The 24,148-nt window shown below is 37.4% G+C and overlaps 1 protein-coding gene across 3 annotated transcripts in view; it reads left to right on the top strand.

Moving 5' to 3' along the window:
- Nucleotides 1-6,430: 6,430 nt before the first annotated feature.
- Nucleotides 6,431-24,148, top strand: part of GUCY1A1 (guanylate cyclase 1 soluble subunit alpha 1) — a 67,256-nt gene continuing 49,538 nt past the window's right edge. For 2 of the 3 annotated variants that reach the window (XM_039360885.1, XM_039360887.1), the window contains exon 1: nt 6,431-7,383. The gene's annotated coding sequence lies outside the window, so the exon portion shown is untranslated. Of the gene's footprint in view, nt 7,384-8,404; nt 8,517-24,148 lie in introns of all 3 variants that reach the window. The other variant, XM_039360886.1, reaches the window with a different exon arrangement.

Genomic DNA, 24,148 nt, shown 5'->3' with positions numbered 1-24,148 from the left:
CTTTAGCGAAAACCTCAAAAATTTACAAAGAGCAGGTTGATAAGAAAAGGGCTCCACAGAAGCCATTTCGTGTGGGGGAGAGTCTATTTCTCTATGAAATATTTGAGACTCAAATTGCCCCGTAAAAAATTAGGACCAAAATTCCTTGGACTTTTCCCCATAGTTTGGATTATAAACCCTGTCACAATGGAGTTAAAACTCCCTCATCTTTTGGGAAAGGTCCACCCTGTTTTTCACTGCAATCTATTGAAATCGTTCAGGAAGTCCTCTTTAATAAAGTAACAACCTATGGATTACCTTATCTCCATGGTGTTTCCTAATCACTTGGCTGTAAAAATTGAAAAATTAATAAAACTTGATTAAAAAAAACAAGATAAAGTATAACATGTAATTTGTAAGTATTGTTTCAGTGTTGTGTGTTAATCACCTGGTGATCTGAAGAATTAAGGCATGGATGAAACAACAAAGGGAAGAGGTTTTATAGCCTTTTTTGTCCTACACACACACATATACATACAAACAGCTTCCTTGGATTATAGCACCATAGAACCTATGGAAATAGAAGGGATAAAGAGATGTTTGTTTGCAGCATTAAAAACAGAAGGAAAAAATTGCAATTTAGGCTTTACTATGGAACTGCAGAACTCCTAGCCATGACTTGTCCTGCTAAGATTAATTACTCTGAAGTAGCTGGAAAGTGTTGTATCTAGAACTGAAACTGGAGTCACCACATGAGTAAATGCCTGGATTGCTTCAAAGACTCATCTTCAGAAAGCTTTGTAAGCTCCCCTCCCAACAGCTCTGCAGGGGGATTCTCAAATAATTAAAAATAGTTCAATAGTTCACATGCAATTGGATTTTATTATACCTATTATGCTTTACAGGCCCTTGGGCATAAAAATATAGTTCTCCACTTTTTTAGACTGGTGCAATAGTGAATTTCATAGATGAGAGTATAGTACATCAGTTTGTAGAACCTAATGTTAGTTGTACAGTTAACTTTATGCAGTTGAACCTGTTTTGCAACATATAATCAAAAATATATGATCATACAGAATTCACTTCCCTATTGTGGGAAGTCAGTCCCCAAGAGAAGGAAATATTAAAAGAGCAGAAAAATATATTTCCTCCAAGGATCTTAAAAAGACAGAAAAGCATGCCCAGTTTTCCTTGATAGCTCCAGGTCTCCCTCCCCCAAGCAGAAGCCAGCTCTGTACAAATGCAAATGTAAACCATCAGGAAAGTTGGAGCTAGAAGCTTAGGAAGACAAAGACACATCTGCATACCCCACCCAAACTCTAGGAGTCATTAGCTCCAGCACCAGGGAAGCAGGATATGACCTTTGGGACATAATAGGATTAACCCACCACCATCAAGAATACCAGAAAGGCATCAGGTCAGAATACATGATACAGGAAATACAAAGCCTAAAACAGGAACAGGAAACTATTCCCCAAAAAAAGGCTTCAGTGGGTATAAAAACTACTTCCCACATGTGTCAGCCCTTTTTTTCTCTCCTTTTTTCCTGCCAGAACCATCTTTCTGTCTGGCTCTTCAATAAATTGCAACCTTCTTTCTAAAGGAGTCACCATGTTGTTTATTTATCCCTGGCTTGGATGAACCAGGATGAAGACTTTTCTTTCAACACTATTTTAGGCTAAATCTATATACTATATCTGTCATCTGTCTATCTATATCCATGCATCCATCCATCCATCTACCTACCTACCTATCTATCGCCACTTGTACTTTTTCCAACACTAACTCTATTCAATTGGTGCCCAGAGAAGAATGAAAAACATTTGGGTGTGTGTGTTCGGTTTAGAAATAAAGAGCTTGGCTCCACAATTTAGCTAAGGAGGAAAGAAATGCAAAGGAAATGGATTAAGCAAATGGTTAGATTGGGATTCAGAATATTTTATTTTTTAAAAATGGCCTATTGAATGTCATAAAGTGTTTTTATGTTTACTCTGAATGTATTTGTGTATCTTCTATGGGTACTAAAATGATAAAACAATATTTTATTAAAATATTTTACAGTACTCGGAACACCAAAGATCTGCTGTCAACTTACATTTATATTGCGCTAGGAAGTGTGAAAATGTGTGTTTCTTAGCTCAACTAAAATCGATTTGGCTAAAGCTGAGAAAAAGTCAAATATATGACAAAAATACTCGGCCTGGTTCATGCTTCTTTTATTAGGAGTATTTTCTGCTGAACTAGTGTACCAGAAAACAAAATCAAGATTTCTCTTTTTAAATGATTTTTAAAAGTCCGGAAACTTAAAAAAAGTCCGCAAACTTAAAAAAAGCTTAAATCTGGAACACATGCATATAGAGATGCAGGCCACATACATTATTAGAATAGAAGAGTTTTGTAATTATCCATCTTTATTTCACAGATATAACCAGCATTTCATCACAGAATAAACTAGCCATGTAGTACGAGAAATGGAAAATTAGAATGTGGAAATTCTACAACCCTTTAAGTCCAAATGTAGCCAACCGAGAGATCACTTCCCAGCATCTATATTTGCCAGTGCAAGCCTCATTTTTGATATTGTTATAAATAGTGAAATGATAGAATAAATATAGTCTGGTATTATTCTTAACACAATAAATAGCACATAAAATAAGAAAGATAAAAAGTACAATTAAAAAATCCCAGTATGAAAACCTATAAACAAATTATATCAGCAAGAATTATCTGATGCTTAGGAAGACATGTAAGGTTTGAAAGCTTTCTAAAGTAAGCCTTGAACAATAACAGATTAAGAGTTGCTGAAAGAAGAATCCACCCAAAATTCTCCCTCACCCCTCAGTTTGATTCATAGGAAAATGAGAAATCTGCTCAGTGTATGTTTCAGTTGCCTTAGTACAAGAATTGTGAATTTTTATTTCAACCCCCACTGTACTTGTATTCAGCTTTACTAAATCATATATTTCCACAATACATACCCATGTTTCCCCCAAAATAAGACCCGGTCTTATATTTTTTTGCCTCCAAAAGAGGCACCAGGTCTTATTTTGGGGGGATGTCTTACCCGCTTAACTTAGGACCGCTGCAGCCAAGCCTCCTATGCCCGACACCTGTTGCGCTGAGTTCCTCTGCACCTGCTTGTGGCCGCATGCCATGTGGCACATCGCGCTACTGCCACTGCTCGCAAGAAGCCTCATGGCTTGTTGTGATCACACTGCTGCTGTTGCTCGCAACAAGAAGCCACATGGCTCTGGGGATTGCAGCGGCACGGTCGGGTGGAGTCATCTCTTCGCTGACCGAGTTTCCTCCGCCAGTAGACCCAAGTGGCTCAAAAAGTCGTTCTGGAGGCTCCTCATATGACTGGAGAAGTGCGGCGGGGTCTTCTGCAATCCGAGCAAACTCCTTTGGGCCGACAGAGTAAAGATCGGTCAGTAAAATGGCCGACCATTTAGCTGCGTCAACCGCAAGCCATAAGATCATCTAAGCAAATAGATCCACCATGGAAGATTCGATGAGACCCCTTTTTATCTCTACTTCTTTTTTATCTTTCCTGTGAAAAGTTTTTTTTTGTAACCATTTCCCTATTTTGATGGGGGAAGAGAAGCTTCGAATAAAAGGAAATTATATTTATATTTTTTAATGGTTGATTTTATTTTTGGATATTTGGGAGCCCCAAGAAATTTTGTTACAGAGATTTAACATGCCAATTATTTGGAGAATACTGTTTCTTTTATTCTTATGGTGTCTGGAAAGACTGAATAACTCTGATTATCCTTCGGGGGACATCTTCTGGTGAAACTACTCATTGCAACTGTTATTTCTTTCTCTTGGAGTTTGACTTTGGCCTCAATCTACTACAAAAGCAAAAGATAAAGAAGCCGTACAGCTGGGTAGAGGCGGATATTGACTGATTCCTTTTAAATATAGCTTCCCCCCAAAGGACAATGACTTCAAATATTATAGAAATGGAGGAAACCTGTTTAGACCTTAATTATAAGTATATATTGGATAAAATTCTGGAAAATATTGAGTGGATAGTTGCCTACACAAAAGAGATTTCCTTTCAACAACAAATTAAAGCACAAGGTCTAAGTAAGCACTTTGGAAGCCAAGAAACAGCAGAGGGGGTATACATTCAAGAGATCTGTTTTCAACTTTGCTTTCAGCCCACTGAGATGGAAGAATCAAATTTACATTTGGATTATCAACTTATATTGGAAAAAATTCCTGATGTTAATGAACAAATGATCTTTAGCAAGGAAATGGAGGATTTTACCCCAGAAGTACAAGCTGACTTGCAGATACCAACTGACTTTCTGACAGAGAAAAAATCAACAGAAGAACAAAACTTGACTAAAGAGGACTATACATTACTTTATTTACAATCTACTAAGAAAATGATTGTAAGCAAACCTTATGCAACTTTAAAAAGGATGGGAAATGATGTTCAGCTACAAGCTATTGAGAATAGTTATAACTCTTATATTAGCCTATTAAAATGGACAATGGGAGGCTCCCTTTTGGTGTACATATTATGGCAAGAGATATTGGGAGATCTATTTGCGGAACTAGAGGCTTTATTATGGAAACCCATTTGGAATAGAAAGAAACCCAGAATAAGATATAAATATCAAATTTAAGATTACAGTTATGGGTGGTATTTTGTCAAAAGGGAGGTCATTATGAAAAGATTTAGAACTTAATATTGAAATATAGTAAGAATATGTTTCTTGGAATGATAGATTATTTTCCTCTCCTTTTCTTCCTCTCTTTTTTTTTCTTGTTCTCTCCTCTTGGTTTATTTTTTTATTTTTTGGTGTTATTTTTCTTTCTTTTCCTTGTACTTCTTTACATGTTTTTAATAGTATATATGATATAATGAGAAAAAGATTGAAATAATGGATGAGATGAAATTAATAATTGGAGAATTATTGAATAAGATCAGAATATAGTTGAGAAATGCAAGAATCTAGTTATGGAAATAACATGTTTAAATAAGAGAAACTAGGGGCACCCGAATAGTAAATAGTATGTCAGTTTAAGTCTAAATATTTGGAAATTAATAAAGCGTAAAACAGGATCTTATGGGATAATGAGCTGTTGATAATTTTTATTGATTAATGGAATTTGTATGTAGTATTAACGAATGAATTTGACTTAGAAATGTATTAAATTGATAATATCCTAATAGATAGAGGGAAATTTAAGGAATATTATGTGAGCTGTATATTTATAATATTATTGTTTCTAATTGATTATCCTATCTCCACATTGGTTCTTAAGCTTTTTTGGTGTAAAAATGGAAAACTAATAAAAATTGTTTATATATATAAAAAAGAAGCTACATGGCTCGTTGTGCTGATCACACTGCTGCTGCCGCTTGTAGCAAGAAGCCAGATGGCTAATCGTGCTGATTGCATCACTGCCGCTGCTCGTGGCAGGAGCAATGCGCCACATGGCACGCAGCTGCCAGCAGCTGCAGAACTCGAACAGCACGATAGGTGGCGGGGCGTGGGAGGCCTGGCTGCAGCAATCCTAAGGTAAGCAAGTACAGGGCTATAGAGCAGCTCCAACCCCCAATCCCTGCCCTAGCTTGATTTTTATGTGTGCCTCACCCCAAAACTAGGGCTTATTTTGGGGGTAAGTCTTCTCTTGGGCGCATGTGTAAAAATCAAGCTAGGGCTTATTTTCAGGACAGGTGTTATTTTGGGGAAAACACGGTATATATTCCAAACTTGATCATACTAACCGCTGCAATAGTACCTTTTATTTCTTGGAAAGGAGTTTTGATCTTTGTACAAGACTAGCTAAACTATGAGACATGCTTCAATGTCCAAAATAATTTGGTATCTTATAAATAAACTTGCCAAAAATTTAACTCAATTTGAAGATTATTTCTATATTACAATTTTATATGTGGCTTTGTACTGAGGGAAGTTAGCCCAGAGAAGGAAATATTAAAAGGGCAGAAAAATATATTTTTTCTCAAAAGGATTTTTTAAAACCAAACCTGGCCCCAAATCTATCTCTCTGCCCCAAGCAAGAGCTAGCCCCATACAAATGCAGATATAAAACCATCAGAAAGTTGAAGCCAGAGCATTCAAGAAGGCAAAGAGAAAATCTGCATGCCCCACCCATTAGCCCAGGAGTCATTAGCCCCATCACCTGGGAAGCAGGATATGCTAATAGGATTAAACCACAGATATCAAGGCCTAGAAAAACACTCATAAATAGCCTCAAGGTTCATGCCACAGGAACAGGAAACTACTCCAAACAAGGCTAGAGGGGATATAAAAATCTACTGCCCATGTGCTCAACTCCTCTTTCCTCTCCTCTGCCCTTTCTTGCAAGGACCATCTTTCTGCTTCTTCAATAAACTGTAACCTTCTTCCCAAAGCAGTCACCACATTGCTTATTTATCCCCGGCTTGGATGAACCAGGATGAAGACTTACTTCTGACAGTACCATATTCAAAATTATAATTTCTCTATAATTTAAGTTTTACGGAGCTTCTTAAATTTTATAGTATTGTTTGACATTCTATTTAGAACTAAATACTAAGCATTTTTTAAAACAACAACATACTCAGGTATTTACAATTAATCAACAAAATACTGAACTGCCTTAATTTCTATTAATCATATCAATTCCCCGTTTATTCATTTGTAACCTATTTTTCTGCTTCTCGTGTTTTTCCTCTCTTTTGTTCATTCCTCTGGGCTCTTTCGCTGGCTCCCCAGCAATTGTGGGTAAACTAAGCCTGTCCTGGAGAAAAGAGGTTCTAGGAAAACCGACTAAGCCCAAAGGTATTAAGCTCTTTTCCATAATTCTAATATTATGGATTGGGAGCGCTGTGTAAGAGATAAAACATATCTACATTTTGTTTTGAGGGCGCAACAGTTCAGATGATGCTTGTGCCTTTCAGCATAAAGATCTTTACTCCATCTGGCTACCACTCGAAGGATCTAACGGGGATCTTGCAGGGACCCGCTCATACTGGCGAATCAGCGACTTTCTCCTCCTCCCCTTTCCTTTTTTGTGCGGCTTTTCCCGCACCCGTTCCCCTTTCCGCCGCTCGAGTTCTAGATTAGGCGCTTGCTGATTGGACACACACCCAAACACACACAGAAAAACCGCTGGGGAGAGGCCAGAAGCAGCGACTGACGCCAGCTGTCCAAACGCACGTTTCGAACATGAGTTAGCTGGGAAAAGGCTGGTCAGCTGCGGAGCGCAACTGCGATTCCTTCCCCTTGCTGTCCTTCGAAGACCGCGGCTGGGCGGCGGCGGGGAGCAAACAAAGTGAGGAGCGTGGCCGCGGAGAGTGGAAGCGAGCACTGCCCAGACCGACGCTAACTGTCCCTCCGTCGGGAATGTTTCTCTCCGCCCCCGAGGCGATAATTACAGGTGACTGCGCTTGCCAGGATAGTTTCGAGAAGAAAAGCGCAAGCGCAACACTACCGGGAAGGGTTTCTGGACCGCACGCGAGGTCCCGTGGGGGAAGGGGTAAAACTGCTCGCGCGGAAGCTGCTATCCTATCTTTGTTCGGTCTTTGCCGCCTCACTTGGATAATCGGCGGCGCCTTTTTCGCTTCCACTGCTGGCGTCGCCTATCACCTTCTTCCTCGCTTCTAGTTTAATGATTGGTTCCACTGAAATACTTTTTCCTGGCATCATCCACCCTAGGCAGGCGGTGTGGGAAAGGGAGGGGGAAATTGAGGAAGATTGTGGGAACGTTCGTTATTTGCCTCTGTAAATCCCACAGACGTTTTCTTCGGCGTCTTTTTTTTTTTTTTTTTTTGCCCTTCCATCCCAGCCGAGAGTGTTCCACGAAGTAGCAGCAATGGCTTCTCTGAGTTGCAGTTACAGGTGGCAGCGTAGCTAGAGCCGCCCCCCGCCTCTCTTGGAAGGAGCTGTCGCGATTTCCCTTTGCCGCATCCGGTCGCCCATTCTGCGAGCCGCTTTTGGTCCAAAACTGCTGCAGCTGTTGCAAAATCCCCCAGCGCCCCGCCCCCACACTTCTCCCCCCTCCTCCCCCCTCCTCCCTTTCGAGTGCGCCTCTGGTTTTCCCATGGATCGCGCACCCGAGGGGAAACGGCCAGGAATGAGGCCTCGAAGTCAGGGCTTCCAGGAACCGGCAACGGGGCAGGTTCGTGGGAACAAGCGAGCAGAGCCCCTTCTAAATTGGTGCGAAGGTTACCACCGAGGCTGCAGCCCGCAACCCTTTTTGGCGTTCTTTGACGATTGACGGTTCTCAAGTTTTTCAGTGACCCCTCAACTGTATCTGTGCCTCTAAAAGTGGCTTTCTTCGTTGATGAAGAAGAGTCTGTTGCCCATCTCATAAGACTGATTCCCATAAGACATGCATAGTACTAAATGTTTTGGTTCACTGATTGACTGATTGCTTTTTATCCTGCCTCTGAATTTAGGAGGATTTGCAAGAATTTCCCTGTCCCTTTTATTCTTGTAATAAAATGGTGGATTAGAAATTAGACTGCAGGATATTGACCAGCCAGATCATCTGCTCAGCTGAATGGCTGGGTAAGAATTGAGTTTATGGATTTCTTCCAAATTAATATTATTTCCCTACACTGCTTTTATTATATATATATATATATATATATATATATATATATATATATATATATATATATATATATATATATATATATATAGTATAGGTAAATAAATATATATATTATCAATTAAAGCCTGAAATATGTGAATGTCATTTAATGACATTTAATGAGACATTTAACAAGAGAAAAAGATAAAAGATAAAATCAATCATAAAGTATTATGAAATGAGAAGGAAATCAATTTCCCAGAAAAATCTTCTCTCTCAGGAAAATATGGCTATTGTATCAGGCATCTGTCTTCAAGCAAAAGGTAATTCCAAAGCTTTGAAGGCTACCAGTAGCTTCACTTTTGGAATTTTGTTCATCAAACAACTATTAAAAGTGAAAGACCAATTGAGGCTGCTCTGTTTTTTAATTAATTTATCGTTGATTTGTACATTCATTTTAATGAATAGCGGAAACAATAACTTGCAGCCATATAGACACCTATTTCTAAATATTTTGGCTCCAAATATAATTGCAGCACAAGATGCATTTTAATAAAAAAAAATAGGTTAGGTATTTTATGTTTTCTCATATTTTAATATATATTTTTACATTTTATTTATGTTTTAAAATTGTATCATTTTGTTAGTCACAGAACAACATTTTTAGTAGAATATTAGATACATTTTGTTGATGTACAAAATTAACCTTTGATTTTTCAGTTTCTTAAAAAATCTTTTATTTCAAGCTTTGATTGGTGAAATGAATAGCTACAAAAATAGTTGAAATTTATAAAAAGCAATTTGTTTTCCACTGTAGCTTGGTTTCATTTGTTTACAAATGATTTTATAAAGTCATAATTGTGTTGTTTTCCATAAGCTTATAAAATAATATTTTGATTAAAATTTGCTATGCCTAGTAGGTTCAGTATGGATTTATTTTAATAGGATGTTTCCTTTGAAAGGCTTGTTTGTAACTTGTGTATTAGTTTAAAACATTTTGGTTGATCATTAAGACAACAGATTGCAATATTTTGCATAGATGTTTATGTGTAGCAAGGATTTCAGTGCTATGTTTGCTATTTGAATTTTTAATTGTTATTGGGAGGAAGGAAAAGTGAAAGCTAAGTATTATGTGTTTGTTTTTTATTTTTAACCACTTTTTTACTTCAATTATTTAAAATTACATTATTGGTTGAAATTTAGATGTAGCTGAAGAGTTGGTAAATTTATTGTGGTATAACTACAAGCTTACTCTACTAAATGCATTTAAAAATTGGAGCTGGATAATAAAGAAGCATGTGGTACAATGCATCCAACATTTTAATATACCATAATAATTTTTGCAACTTTATTATGCTTCCTTATGATTTGTTACCTTGTCATCTATTATATGCATGTTATTCATAACTGCCTTTTGACAGGCACTGCAAGGCTAATGGAGAGAATAATACCTTTTATCTTGATGAAATAGACTTGATATAGAACAATATGTCAAATTATAAGATAATAAGGAGCCTTTTGTAAAATTGTAAGGAGCAACAAATCAAGTTCAACTAAATGACACTGGCGAACAAGAATGGCTAAAAATGTTAATAAACATACCACTGAACTGAAAGGTTATTGAAATTTTATTTTACAATGTCCAAATTTGATATTCTTATTTAGAGAGACAGCAGCATTTTTCACTGGATGAATAAAGTAACTAACTCCAGGGTTTTATCAGTATTTTTGAATTTGTGGACATTCTTCAGTGCGTCAATTTGTGGTCATCTCTGTGCATTACTTGTTGTTCCCCATTACATTTTGTCAGTCAGATCTGTCAGGAGACTACAGAACTGGGTGCTGGAGAGAAGGATGAGATGGCTGATCAGCCAAAAAGATCATTATCTGAAAAAAATAAAATCAAAGGAGATATTTCTTTGAATTGTCTGAATTCCACTGCAGTGAAAAACGTGTATACGAAGTATGCCTTGTTTCTGCTGTACCAAAACTTCTTTCATTGGTATTTAAAGCCAGGAGGAACATTTTCTTTTTTCCATTTGTCTTTCTCCCTTTTTCATATACTGTACTACCATTTGATATAATAACAAAATTATTACTCCTTAAGCAGTAACAAAGCAGTTAACTTTTATTATTCAGAATTCCTTGGAGGGCATTATCTTAAATCACAGAACTGTCAAAATTCATAACATTCCATTGGAAGTCACTCTTAGTGAAATTAATTTTTCATGAGGCTATTTCTCTGTCATAATACACTTTGAAAATAATGGGAAGCGGGATGAGATGTAGCCTTACATACATTCTCCAAAGAATACATTGCAAATAGATGCCTAATAGCAAATATCTAACTTCTTTTCTATGACGTGTTAATGTAAAAAGTCAGAACGGTAAAAAATAAATAAATAAAATTGTATACAAGTAGTCCTCAACTTACAACTGTTCTTTTCTGTACAACCATTTGTTTAGTGACTGTTTGAAATTATAACGTCACTGAAAAAAGTGACTCATGACTTTTTCACACTTATGACTGTTGCAATATCCCCATAGTCATGTAATCAAAATTTGGACCCTTGGCAACTGGCATATATTTATGACTGTTGTTGCATCCTAAGGTCATGTGATTACCTTTTGTGATCTTCTGACAAGGTCAGTGAGAAGCCAGATTCACTTAACAACCATTCCTGTCTTAACTGTAGAGATTCATTTACCAGCTATAGCAAGAAAGGTCGTAAAACTCACTTAACAGTCTTGCTTAGCAATGGAAATTTTACGCTTAATTGTAGTTGTAAGTTGAGGACTATCTGTATGCAGCATTTATGCATGCGTGATTGTATGTAAGTAAGCCTTGTTTCACATTTTTCATGGAAAATATATAAGATGAGAGAAAGACATGTTTTGTACCCCCACATAACCTCATCTGGAGCAATTTATGCTGACTGCACATTAATAATTCTTGAATTTTAGATTACATCCCTTAAAAATAATCTTATAACTTAATACAAGTAGTCCTTGTTTAACAACCATACATTCAGTCACCATTTGAAATTACAAAGGTGCTGAACAAATAGACTTAAGACTAGTCCTCAAAGTTTTAGCTGTTGCACCCTTGCAATCATGTAAAGCAAATTTGGCCTCACATGGGCCTACCAACCTTTATGACTGCCTTTTGGCTGCCTACCTACCCACTCCCTACCTGCCCACCTCATTATGCACTACTGCTACTAGCCAGGGCCTTCCTTTTTCGTTACCTTCTTTTATGCTGGTGCCACTGAAGGTCTCTTGTGGCCAGGCCAAACCCTTTGTCTGAATGAAAATAGGCCCAGCATTGGCTATATACTGAATTATTAGTCTCTGGGCATAACCTGTCCATATTTAAAATATACCAATTCACAGATGAAGGACTTTAAACAGACGGAAATCCAGTTTGTATGCACTGCATATGAGCGTTATTAATGAACATGCTAGTAACATGGTTGTGAAAATTAGTCATTGAAAAAGAGAAAAAGACATCTTCACATTATGGATTTGGAGGTAACTACTAAGAGTATTGTGGACTTCAAAAAGAACAATTTAATTAACAATTTAAAAAGCTGACTGCTCTCTAGGAATTATATTTTAGGTATGATATGAGCAGAGGATGGACTAGAAAAATTCTTATGTAAAACAATGGGTAGACAATAGATAAGGTGGATGGAAAGCATTACTGAAATGTCCTTGGAAGAGTGTGACAGGTTTGTAGGTGGTGATTTGTAGTGTAGGGAATTTGTATTGATAGCACCTATCATGTCTTATATCCTTTTTTTTCAAAGTTTCTCACACATGTTTACTAATAACAAATGCAATTTTATAAATGTCTTTTCAGAACTAAGTACTGTAAAGATTTCTCCCAGATAGCTGTAGGCTTCTATACATATTTGTTTGCAAGTTAAACTGAACTCAGTGGGACATCTGAATAAAAGTGCTTATTGAAAAACTATGTTATAGATGTTGTAATTCGTATTAAGATAAATATCTGCTGTTTTCCCATCCGGAACTCAAATATACTTGCTTAGGGTTTTAAACTAGAGTTCTGCTTGGAATGTGTGCAAAGGAAGACAAAAGAGAAAAAATCAGATTGAAGGCTTGATTAACAAGAAAAAGGCTCAGAATAATAAGGTACTGAGATGCCTTCATACTCTTAGAAAATTGATCCCAGGTTATATAATCTTCCACCCAGACACTAATGGTTTAGCCTGTATGTTTTGAAAATAAATCTCAAAATACTGCATAAAACTGAACATTCTTACAAAAGATGTTTAATATAAAACACAGATATTATCATTTGGGACATTTGCTATATCATTGCATTGTGCTTAGTTAATTTACTTTAACGGCCATAGTGATGGCTGTGGCGATGGCGGCTTTCTTCAGCCATCCGCCCTGGGATGTGTCAAAGCCAGCTGAGACAGCGAGCAACAGCTGTCTCGCGGCTTGGAACGTCTCTCTCCGGACGAAGGGGAGGAGATGAGCTTTCCTCAGATAGTGGTAGAGCTCCCTGAAGCCCCAAAGTTTTCTTTTTTGGTGGTCAGAGGGTGAGAGCTCCCACGGAGTCTGGGGTGTTCTCCACATTCCAGGATGCCTTTGCCCTGATTTTTCCAGGGCAAAGCTAGACGCTGCTTCCACATCTGCGCTTAAAATGAACTTATGAGTAAATTTTAAAGCAGACAGAGCTGACCAGGAGAGACTAAAATGGGGATTATTTCGGACTTTAACTCTGGAAAAGAACTTATCTTCTTCTTTTAATTAAGAGTGGTGAAAAATGGCGCTGAGATGTTGATTCATTGAGTGAAAGGACCGGAACTTCTACTTGGAACAATGTAACAGATTTTGTATTTGTATAAATTGCAAGAATCTTCTTTTTTTCTTTTAAGGGGGCTTTTGTCTTTTTTCCCCTTCTCCTTTTTTTTTGGGGGGGGGAGGGTATTTGTTGATTTTATAAGATTTTAGCAGACTTTTTATAAGTGGTCTTAAAAATAAAATGGCTTCAAAGCGTCTCGGAGCTTCTTTGCTCCTAAAGCCTCGATCTTCCTGGTAATGCAGACAGCTCAGCAAGCTAAGTCTAAGTTTCCACCACCTTCTCTATTGTCTCCAGCATGTATACTTAAAGATTTACAGGATGCCTTGGAAAAAAAGGCACGACAGATTAAAAAAGAGATGGAGGTTTTTATTGAAAATAAATTCATGAAATTGACAGAGGACATAGCGTTTGCGTTTCAAAAGTTTGTTGGTCATATAGATCTTCTGGATGAGCGTATTGATGATGTGGAAAATTTTGAAAAACTGGAAGATCGAATTGACAAAGTGGAAAATAATGTGGAAATAATACAGGATGAAGTTACTATGCTACAATACAAAAACATGGAATTTGCTTTAAGAATAAGGGGAATGAAGGAAAATATTCAAGAGGATTTGAAACAAGTGGTAAAAGATATTGCTTTTATTTTGGGGGCTGAACCTGAAGAAATATTGAGAGAGACGGAAAAAGTTTTAGGGTTAATTCTAGGGTTGCGAGACAAAGGAATTTGCCACGAGACGTAGTTATCTATTTTTCTAGGAGATCACTTCGTAATGAAATTTTACAGGCTTTTTATAAGCAGAGATTTCAAATTGCAGCTCAAGATGTTATAATTTTAAAAGAAATACCTTCAAAAATTCTTAGAAAAAGAAAGGATTTTGCTTTTTTGGTTGATGAGCTCAAAAAACGCCAGGTTCGATTCAGATGGGATATACCGGTTGGAATAGTCCTGAATTATGCAGGGATATATTATAGACTTAATACAATGTCAAAGGCGAAAGATTTTTACATTTTGGTTTTGAAGGTGGGTTCTCCATTATCTTTACGGCCTGAGATAATAGAAGAAAAGTTGGAAGAGCAGCCTGTTGAAAGTGCTATGCTATTGGATGTGGGAGACAAACAGGCTGAACCTTTCAGCAGTTTCCTGAGACAGAAGATTTTTTAAAGGAACCAAGAATGACTCGTGCAGCCTATAGATGTAAATTAAAAGAACTGCAGAAGATGGATGTTGGAATAAAAAAAAGGAAATGATGAACTTTTGTAGTAGTTTTTTTAGATAGAAGATGTTTTAAAGGAAAAGTGAATGATTTGTATTTAGTATGTTTTAAAGGAATAGTGAATGATTTGTGTAGTATGTAGATGTAAAGTAAAAGAATAATAGAAGGTGTTGATTTAGTGGAAAAGTTTAAATATTTGGGAATATATATATTATAAATTCTTAATTTAAAGTGAAAAATAATTATGAAATTATGGGTAAATGTGTAAAAGAATTCAAAATTTTAATGATCTCTGTTGGTGAGAGTTTTAGAAGATGAATAGTTTGCTGAAACTTTTTAAGTAGGAGGGTATTAATAGACTTTCTTAGGGGTAAAAAGCAAAGAGTCAATTTTATCGAACGTAAGTTTGTTGGTTAGGTTATATTGGAGGGAAAATTTTGTATTTATTATGGACGAATGGTTGTTTAAAATAAATATACACCTCAGCGAGGTGAAGATGGATAAATTATATGTAGAGTAAATATGGGTTATGATATGGGTTTAAAATGCATTATGCAGATTATGAATTATTTATAGTTTTTAATTTGGAAATGCTCATATTGTTATTTTTTTTTTGTATTTGAGTTAAAGTATATTATTGATTTTATTATTTGTATAGTTGGATAAGTTTATTTAGAATTTGTTTGTTTATTTGTAACCCTGTAACCAGCTCTGGGAAGTGAGGGGGGGAGGGAGGGGATTATTTTAGGGGGGGATATTGTTTAAAACTTGTATAAAACTTTTCAATAAATAAAAAATAAAAAATAGAATATTTTATTGTATTGTTTTTATTTTATTTATATCCCCCTTGTTGGGTATGAAACCAAAACACTTTAAAAGAAATCCAACCAGTTAGAGTTGCAATCAGAAAAGAGTTTATTATTTAACAAAACTTTAAAAAGCGGTTTGCAAAGTGCAGTGAACTTAAGTAGCATAACACAGTATGCCACGCTGTTGAGCCACACCTACAATGGTTTCATAGTTCAATTTTATACACCCTATCACGATGCCCCATTCCCTCCCCCGTGGCCCCATTGGCTTAGGCTTTGGAGTTTACAATCTATCACAGTGGTTCTTAACCAGTGGGTCGGGACCCCATTTGGGGTCGAACGACCATTTCACGGGGGTCGCCAAACAACGCAGTCCGCCATTTTTTCCCCCTTTTCCTTAGCTGTGCTACTGCCTTTTATTCTATTGGCTTTTGAAAGCCAATAGAATAGACTCTCTTGAATAGAGTCTAATTCTATTGGCTTTCAAAAGCCAATAGGAATTGTCCAGGCTGTCTCTGCCCTGCTGAGCCCACCAAAAGTCCCATTCTGCAAACGGTGCTGCACCAGTTGAGTAGTTCTCGACTTACAACCAGTTGAGTAGTCCTTGACTTATGACCGGTTGGGGGGTCGCGGCATTAAAAAGGTTGAGAACCACTGATCTATCAGAAGCGCTTAACCAGAATACATTATCTCCGCCCTTGTTTGTTTACATTAAACTAATAAGATCCCTCCCCTCCTTTCCTGTTTATTAAGACCATATATGTACATACTTATCAATCTTAGAAGGAAGATGTCTTCCATCGCCTACACCTTTCAGACCAAGTAGTGGTACCAGGCACCAAAAGGTACAGAAAAACAATTTCTAGATGATGACTCATACCAGACCCCATAGTAACTCCTGTTTCTCCCATCCCCTGACTTGAGGCTTGTAATTTTCCAGTATACATAAAGCATCTACTCAGGTAATTGATTATAAAATAATGATTATAAAATTACAAATCAATGATTATATGATAATGCTAAAAATATCTACATTTTATTTTTAAACTTTCTGCTTCTTTCAGTTATTTTCCACAAATCCACCCTTTTTCTTTAAAAATAATTTTTTGTATATTCTCTCTAATTTCTTTTTCTTTATCATATTGCATTATTTCATTTGCTGCATAATCAACCATTTTTTATTATCATTGGTTTTCTGGACATTTTGTACAATACTTTCTACCATGTTTTGTGTTATGTTCCTTAACAGAGGGATTAAACATGGCAAGCACATTAATCCTATCAATATCACACCAAGCATAAACAATGCTTGTTTCCAATTATGAAAGATTCCTCCTAGGAATCCTTCATCATCTAATATCCCAGTCCACATTTGAACTGGAACATGGGCTATTTTCCTCATTCTATTAGTAATTTCTTCAATGGCTCTCCCAGTATCATCAATTTGGAGACAACAATTGGTTAGGTTAAACTTCCCACGTACCCCTCCTTCATCTGCTAATATATAATCCAACGCCAATCTATTCTGATATACTGCAGTTTTAAGTTAGTTGTTTTGTTTGGCTAACACATTCAAAGCTAATGAGGTTTCATTAGTAATAGTTTCTACCATTGTTTGTAACCTTATAATTCTATTTAGCATATACATTGGGGTTCTATATCCCCAAGAGCTATCTTCAGCCCATGTGGCTGGTCCATATGTCTGAATTATTCATTCTGGAGGCCATTCATTATCTTTCCAATTACCCATTTTTAGTCCTAACTTTATTGCTCGTTTTTTTCTATCCCCACCTTTTTCTTTGTATAAAGCTATTCCTAGTTTTTCTCCTTTTGGTATTAGTAATAAGAAAAAATTGGCTTTAATATTTCCTAAAACACATGAACCACACCATCTTTTAGGTAAAATGCATATGCAAATTTACCACATATCCAATAATATCCTTTCAGAGCTGGCCATGGACCTGTTCCATTGGTCCAATACCCTTCTAATAGGGTATCATTAAAAGGATTTCCTCTTTTACTCAGATTTGTCATTATTCATCATTCAGTGATCTGAGTTTTATTATATGATCTTTGCTCTTCACATACCATAATACCACTTTCCTTTTGATTTTTAGAACAATTCTTTTGGGAGCAATAATGACCTATTATGGTTGTGGTCAATGCCCATTTCTGATTAACCTGTTCCAAGGTGGTCCAATTTCTGGTAATATTTTCATCAGTTATAGCTACCTCTTTAGATTCCCAAGGCCAGTGTTCTCTCATCTTAGTTCCTCCACATACATAATAATTCTTTACTCCAATTGTCATTGCAATTTACTCTGCTAAATCTATGAATAAATTCTTAGTTAGGCTTGCTATACCTAGATTATTTTTCCCTAATTCCTCATAAAAAGAATAAAACACGGATACTTGTTTACTTAAGGGGTTCTTTTTTTTTCTGTACTCCATTTCAGCTGAGTACCAGGATCTCTTCCCTTTCCATAAATGTTCAAACCCACATCTATGTTATATCCTACAAGTTGGATCTTATGAATTGTTAAATTCAAAGGATTACAATTTCCAATCTTGCAGTCACCAGTAGTCACTCCTCTCGTGAGAGTTGCATATTTATAAGTGTCCCACTGGTTGATTAAAGAAATTGAAAATGTGGCCCATACTACACATGTGGGACCATGTGGGACACCAGTTAAATATTGTATCCTTATACCTTCCATATGGGAGACACATGTATTTCTCCTCTAACCTATATTTCCTTTCCCAATCCAATCCTTCACACCCTCCTTTAGACCAATCGTTCATATTTATGGCCTTACAGGCATCAAAAATAAAACTTATAGGTTTATTTTTATCTTCAGTCTCTACTCTGGCCAACTCCCAGTTACTATAATGAGCTAACTTGTAAACATATTTAGTCTTTCCCACTATTTCAGGATTAAAACATATTACTTCAGAATCAGATGTTTTAGAATTTGTTTTGGTGCATGTAGAATATAACACACACACCTTTTTCTCCATTGCAAGTAAATTGAGTATGATATATTAGATATGATATATGAGATATTTGTGTTACCTTGTTTCCCTTTTTAGTAGTTGCAATACACTCTCCACAATTTTTGCTTTTAGCCTCTCTCTTATGTTGTTTGGATTTGTGAAATCACAACTCACATATTCCTGTCCATCCTTTCTTTAATTGTATTGTGTTGACTACTTGCTGAGGGGGTTCTTTTCCACACCTTAAAGGTAATGTAGATTTCTCTTTATGTCCACATATTCCCTGTCTGAAAACACTTCCCAATTGTTTACACAGAATTATTTCTTTTTCTATTGATACTCTATTTCTACAACAATGTAGAACAATTGTTCATCAAACAATCTTGGATTTATACAGGGATGTATTCCCCCTTCTTTTAACCAGTATGGAGTAATCTTAATTATTTGTTTACACTTTAGGTTTTCTCCATTAATTCCTGCATTATATCCAGACTGAATAGTACTGTGTTTTCCCCAATAGCCACTACTACTTATGCACAAGGTTTCCACTTGGATCACTACCTGAAATATTATCATCAATCTTATAACCATGGACAAGCAATATACATTGCTTCTTTTAGATCTTTGCATGTTCTTACATAGGTCCATTCTTCAACTATTAAGTTTTGTGGTGTTTCTGTTACAAAAATTAAAGTAATCCTTTTTGGACTATCCCTTTTAAAATAATCTGGAACCAGTGACTCTATTATCACTATATCACACTCATTCCTACAATCCCCATGAGCAGGTCCACAGTCCACACAATGCATACAACAACAACATTCAAAATACATTTGCAATTACAAAACCAACACATCAGGAAGCAAAATTAATTCCAAGGGTTTTCCTCTTCTTGTAGACTTTGGGCACAAGATGTTCCACGAGTCAGCTCTGGCCAAATACGCCAAAATTCCTCCCGTGAAAACAGCAACACACAAGAAAACAAGGGTTACCCACAAATATATGTCATTCTGAACTGGAGAAGGAAATGGCAAACCACTCCAGTATCTTTGCCATGAAAACCCCATGGACAGTACTAAAAGGCAAAAAGATATGACGCTGGAAGATGAGTCTCTCAGGTCAGAAGGTGTCCAATATGCTACTGGGGAAGAGCAGAGGGCTAGTACTAGTAGCGCCAGAAAGAATGAAGCGACTGGGCCAAAGCCGAAAGGACGCTCAGCTGTGGATATATCTGGTGGTGAAAGGAAAGTCCGATGCTGTAAAGATTTTTTCTCCATAGGAACCTGGAATGTAAGATCCATGAATCAAGGCAAGCTAGACGTAGTCAAAAAAGAGATGACAAGACTGAACATCGACATCTTAGGAATCAGCGAACTAAAATGGACAGGAATGGGTGAATTTAACTCAGATGACCATCAGGTATACTACTGTGGGCAAGAATCCCTCAGAAGAAATGGAGTAGCCTTCATAGTCAATAAAAGAATAGGAAAAGCAATACTGGGATACAATCCCAAAATGACAGAATGATCTCAATTCGAATCCAAGGCAAACCATTCAATATCACAGTAGTCCAAATCTATGCCCCAACCACTGGTGCTGAAGAGGATGAAATTGACCAGTTCTATGAAGCCCTACAGCACCTTATAGAATTAACACCAAAAAATGATGTCCTTATCATCATGGGGGATTGGAATGCTAAGGTAGGAAGCCAAAAGATAACCAGAATAACAGGCAAGTTTGGCCTTGGAGTACAAAATGAAGCAGGGCACAGGCTAATAGAATTTTGTCAAGAGAATACGATGGTCATAACAAACACTCTTTTCCAACAACCCAAGAGACGGCTCTACACATGGACATCACCAGACGGTCAACATAGAAATCAGATTGACTATGTACTCTGCAGCCAAAGATGGAGAAGCTCTATACAGTCAGTAAAAACAAGACCAGGAGCTGACTGTGGCTCAGATCATGAGCTTCTCGTTGCAAAATTTAGGCTTAAATTGAAAAAAGTAGGGAAAAGCACTAGGCCACTCATGTATGAACTAAATCATATTCCTGATGAATATACAGTAGAGGTGACAAATAGATTTAAGGAACTGGATCTGATAGACAGAATGCCTGAAGAACTATGGATGGAAGTTCGCAACATTGTACAAGAGGTAGCAACTAAAACCATCCCAAAGAAAAAGAAATGCAAGAAAGCAAATGGCTGTCTGAGGAAGCTTTGCAAATAGCTGAGGAAAGAAGGGAAGCGAAAGGCAAAGGAGAAAGAGAAAGATACACCCAATTGAATACAGAATTCCAGAGAATAGCTAGAAGAGATAAGAATACCTTCTTAAATGAACAGTGCAAAGAAATAGAAGAAAACAACAGAATAGGGAGGACCAGAGATCTCTTCAATAAAATTGGAGATATGAAGGGAACGTTTCATGCAAAGATGGGAATGATAAAGGACCAAAATGGCAGGGACCTAACAGAGGCAGAAGAGATTAAGAAGAGATGGCAAAACTACACAGAAGAACTATACAAGAATGAGCTTAACGTCCCAGATAACTACAATGAGATGGTCACTGACCTCGAACCAGACATCCTAGGATGTGAAGTGAAATGGGCCTTAGAAAATCTGAGCAACAACAAAGCTAGTGGAGGTGGCAGTATTTCAGCTGAGCTATTCAAAATCTTAAAAGACAATGCAGTAAAAGTGCTACACTCAATTTGCCAGCAAATTTGGAAAACTCAACAGTGGCCACAGGATTGGAAAAGGTCAGTTTACATTCCAATTCCAAAGAAAGGCAATGCCAAAGAATGTTCAAACTATCGCACCATTGCACTCATTTCACATGCTAGTAAAGTTATGCTTAAAATCCTACAAGCTCGACTCCAGCAGTATGTGGATCGAGAACTACCAGAAGTACAGGCAGGATTTCGAAGAGGCAGAGGAACTAGAGATCAAATTGCCAACATACGCTGGATCATGGAAAAAGCTAGGGAGTTCCAGAAAAACATCTACTTCTGCTTCATTGACTATGCTAAAGCCTTGATTGTGTGGATCACAACAAATTGTGGCAAGTTCTTAAAGAGATGGGAGTACCAGACCATCTTATTTGTCTCTTGAGAAACCTATATGCGGGTCAAGAAGCAACAGTGAGAACTGGACACAGAACCACTGATTGGTTCAAAATTGGAAAAGGAGTCTGGCAAGGCTGTATACTGTCGCCCTGCCTATTTAACTTATATGCAGAGCACATCATGAGAAAGGCAGGGCTAGATGAATCAAAAGTTGGAATTAAGATTGCCGGGAGAAATATCAACAACCTAAGATATGCAGATGATACCACTCTAATGGCAGAAAGTGAAGAGGAACTAAAGAGCCTCTTGATGCGGGTGAAGAAGGAGAGTGCAAAAGTAGGCTTGAAACTCAACATTAAGAAAACCAAAATCATGGCATCCGGCCCTCTCAATTCCTGGCAAATAGATGGGGAAGAAATGGAGGTAGTGACAGATTTTATTTTTCTGGGCTCCAAGATCACCTCAGATGGGGACTGCAGCCAAGAAATTAAAAGACGCTTGCTCCTGGGGAGGAAAGCTATGGCAAATCTAGACAGCATACTAAAAAGCAGAGACATCACCCTGCCAACAAAAGTGCGTATAGTCCAGGCCATGGTTTTCCCAGTTGCAATGTATGGCTGTGAAAGTTGGACCATAAGAAAGGCTGAGCCAAAGAATTGAGGCCTTTGAACTATGGTGCTGGAGAAGACTCCTGCGAGTCCCTTGGACTGCAAGGCGTTCAAACCGGTCAGTCCTAGAAGAGATCAACCCCGACTGCTCTTTAGAAGGACAGATCCTGAAGTTGAAACTCAAATACTTTGGCCACCTAATGAGAAGGAAGGACTCACTGGAGAAGGGCCTAATGCTGGGAAAGATTGAGGGCAATAGAAGAAAGAGACGAAAGAGAATGAGATGGCTGGATGGAGTCACTGAAGCAGTAGGTGTGAACTTAAATGGACTCCAGAAGATGATAGAGGACAGGAAGACCTGGAAGAACATTGTCCATGGGGTCGCGATGGGTCGGACACGACTTCGCAATTAACAACAACAACAATATGTCATTCTCCGGCATAAATGTTTTTCCTTTTCAAGGTGACCTTGAGAGGATCCATCTGTGGAACACACGTCCATTGGTCCTTTGGTTCAGTCACAGGTCCTTTTATTCTCGTATAGTGAGTCCACACTTTTTCTTTTGCCCGGACTGCAGTTTCAGAGTTTAACAACATCTGGAAGGGTCCTTCCCATTTGGGTTGTAGTTTTTCCTCCTTCCAGCATCGGATGAGTACCCAGTCTCCAATCTGGATCTTATGTACCAGGAACTCCAATGGTGGTGTTTGTGCCTGTTGGAATATTCATGAGCAGGAAGAGTCATGTGGTAACTCAGTCAGCCAATGTGAAGAAAGTGCTACTGAGTCTGTACAAATGGTATTCAGTTAGAAGCTGAATTTTCAGTCTCAGGTTTGTCTCTGTATCTCTCTGTAAGAGGTCTTCATTGAAGTATGTTGCTGTAAAGAAGAATGTATGGTATTGTAAATATTTTGATATGAATATAAAGAAATGTATTTGAATCAGCTAAATGCAGTCAACTATGAGAGCTTCTGATTTATTTTTCACCAAAGAGAAATTAAAAATTCTCTAACAGGTTATGGGCCCAGAGCTTACTAAGGACTGCACTGTAATTTAAAGCTGGAAGAAATTGCCTGTGTTTAGAAAGTATAAGAACAAGACAGAATTAGCAGAATGGCTGCAATGGAATTTGAGGAAAACTCTGTGCCTCGTTTAGGTCAGAAGAATTAGATTGTGTCGGCTGCTAAAATGGAATGTTTGCTGAAAGCTAAAGAGCTGTGGTATATCGTAGAAAATCCACTACAAGTGTTTGCAAGTGCTGATCAGAAAAGTAATGATCAAGCAATGACTTATCTCATCTTGAATTTAGATGATGAACAATTTCTAAATGTTGCAAATTTAAAGACTGCAAAGGAGATTTGGTTGAAGTTGAGAGCTGTGCATATGAATGTTTCTGCGTGCAATATAGTGCAATTGTCAAGAAAACTTTACAGGGCCTGTTTGCAACCAGGTGAATCTGTGGAACAGCGTTTAAATAAAATGCAAAGTTTATTTTTGGATTTAGAACAATGTGGGATTAAATTCCCTGAGTCCCAGAAGGTTTTATTGGTGTTGAACAGTTTAGATAAAACCTTGGACACAGTTTCTGCAATATTTGAGTGTAAAGAAAAGCAAGACTTAAATTTTGAGGCTTTAAAGGCATGTTTGCTTAATGAAGAAGAAAAGCAACATTTTAGGAACAGCCACGAGGAGGTGAAATTCCTGAGCAGGGGGTCCAGACTGCAAGTCTCCGGAGAAGAAACAAGCAGATGGGACCAAGTTGCATCAAAAGAGAGATTTTGCAAGCAGAGAGCTCAGCAAGAAAAAAATTGCTACATTTGTGGAGCAAACACACATCTGAAAAGAACTGTTTGCAGAGGAACAATTTGCAGCAAAGGTCATTTGTGCAAGCAAAAAGGACTGATTTGCAAAAGGAACATTTTGGTGTTGCAAAAGTTTGCTATAGCAACAACAGAGACAAGTGGCTAATAGATAGTGGGGCAAGTCAAACAACTGTTACTGACTCTGAATTATTTTGCAGGTTTTTTCCAGTAGCACAAGAAGCTGTGGCTTTGGCAAATGGCCAGAAAGCAAAAGTC

This window comes from Crotalus tigris, unplaced genomic scaffold (assembly GCF_016545835.1).
Source record: "Crotalus tigris isolate CLP2741 ecotype Arizona unplaced genomic scaffold, ASM1654583v1 scf7180000019175.1090142, whole genome shotgun sequence".
In the NCBI taxonomy this organism is placed as follows: domain Eukaryota; kingdom Metazoa; phylum Chordata; class Lepidosauria; order Squamata; family Viperidae; genus Crotalus; species Crotalus tigris.
Note: the sequence above shows the minus strand (reverse complement) of the source record. Positions and strands in the feature narration are given on the sequence as shown.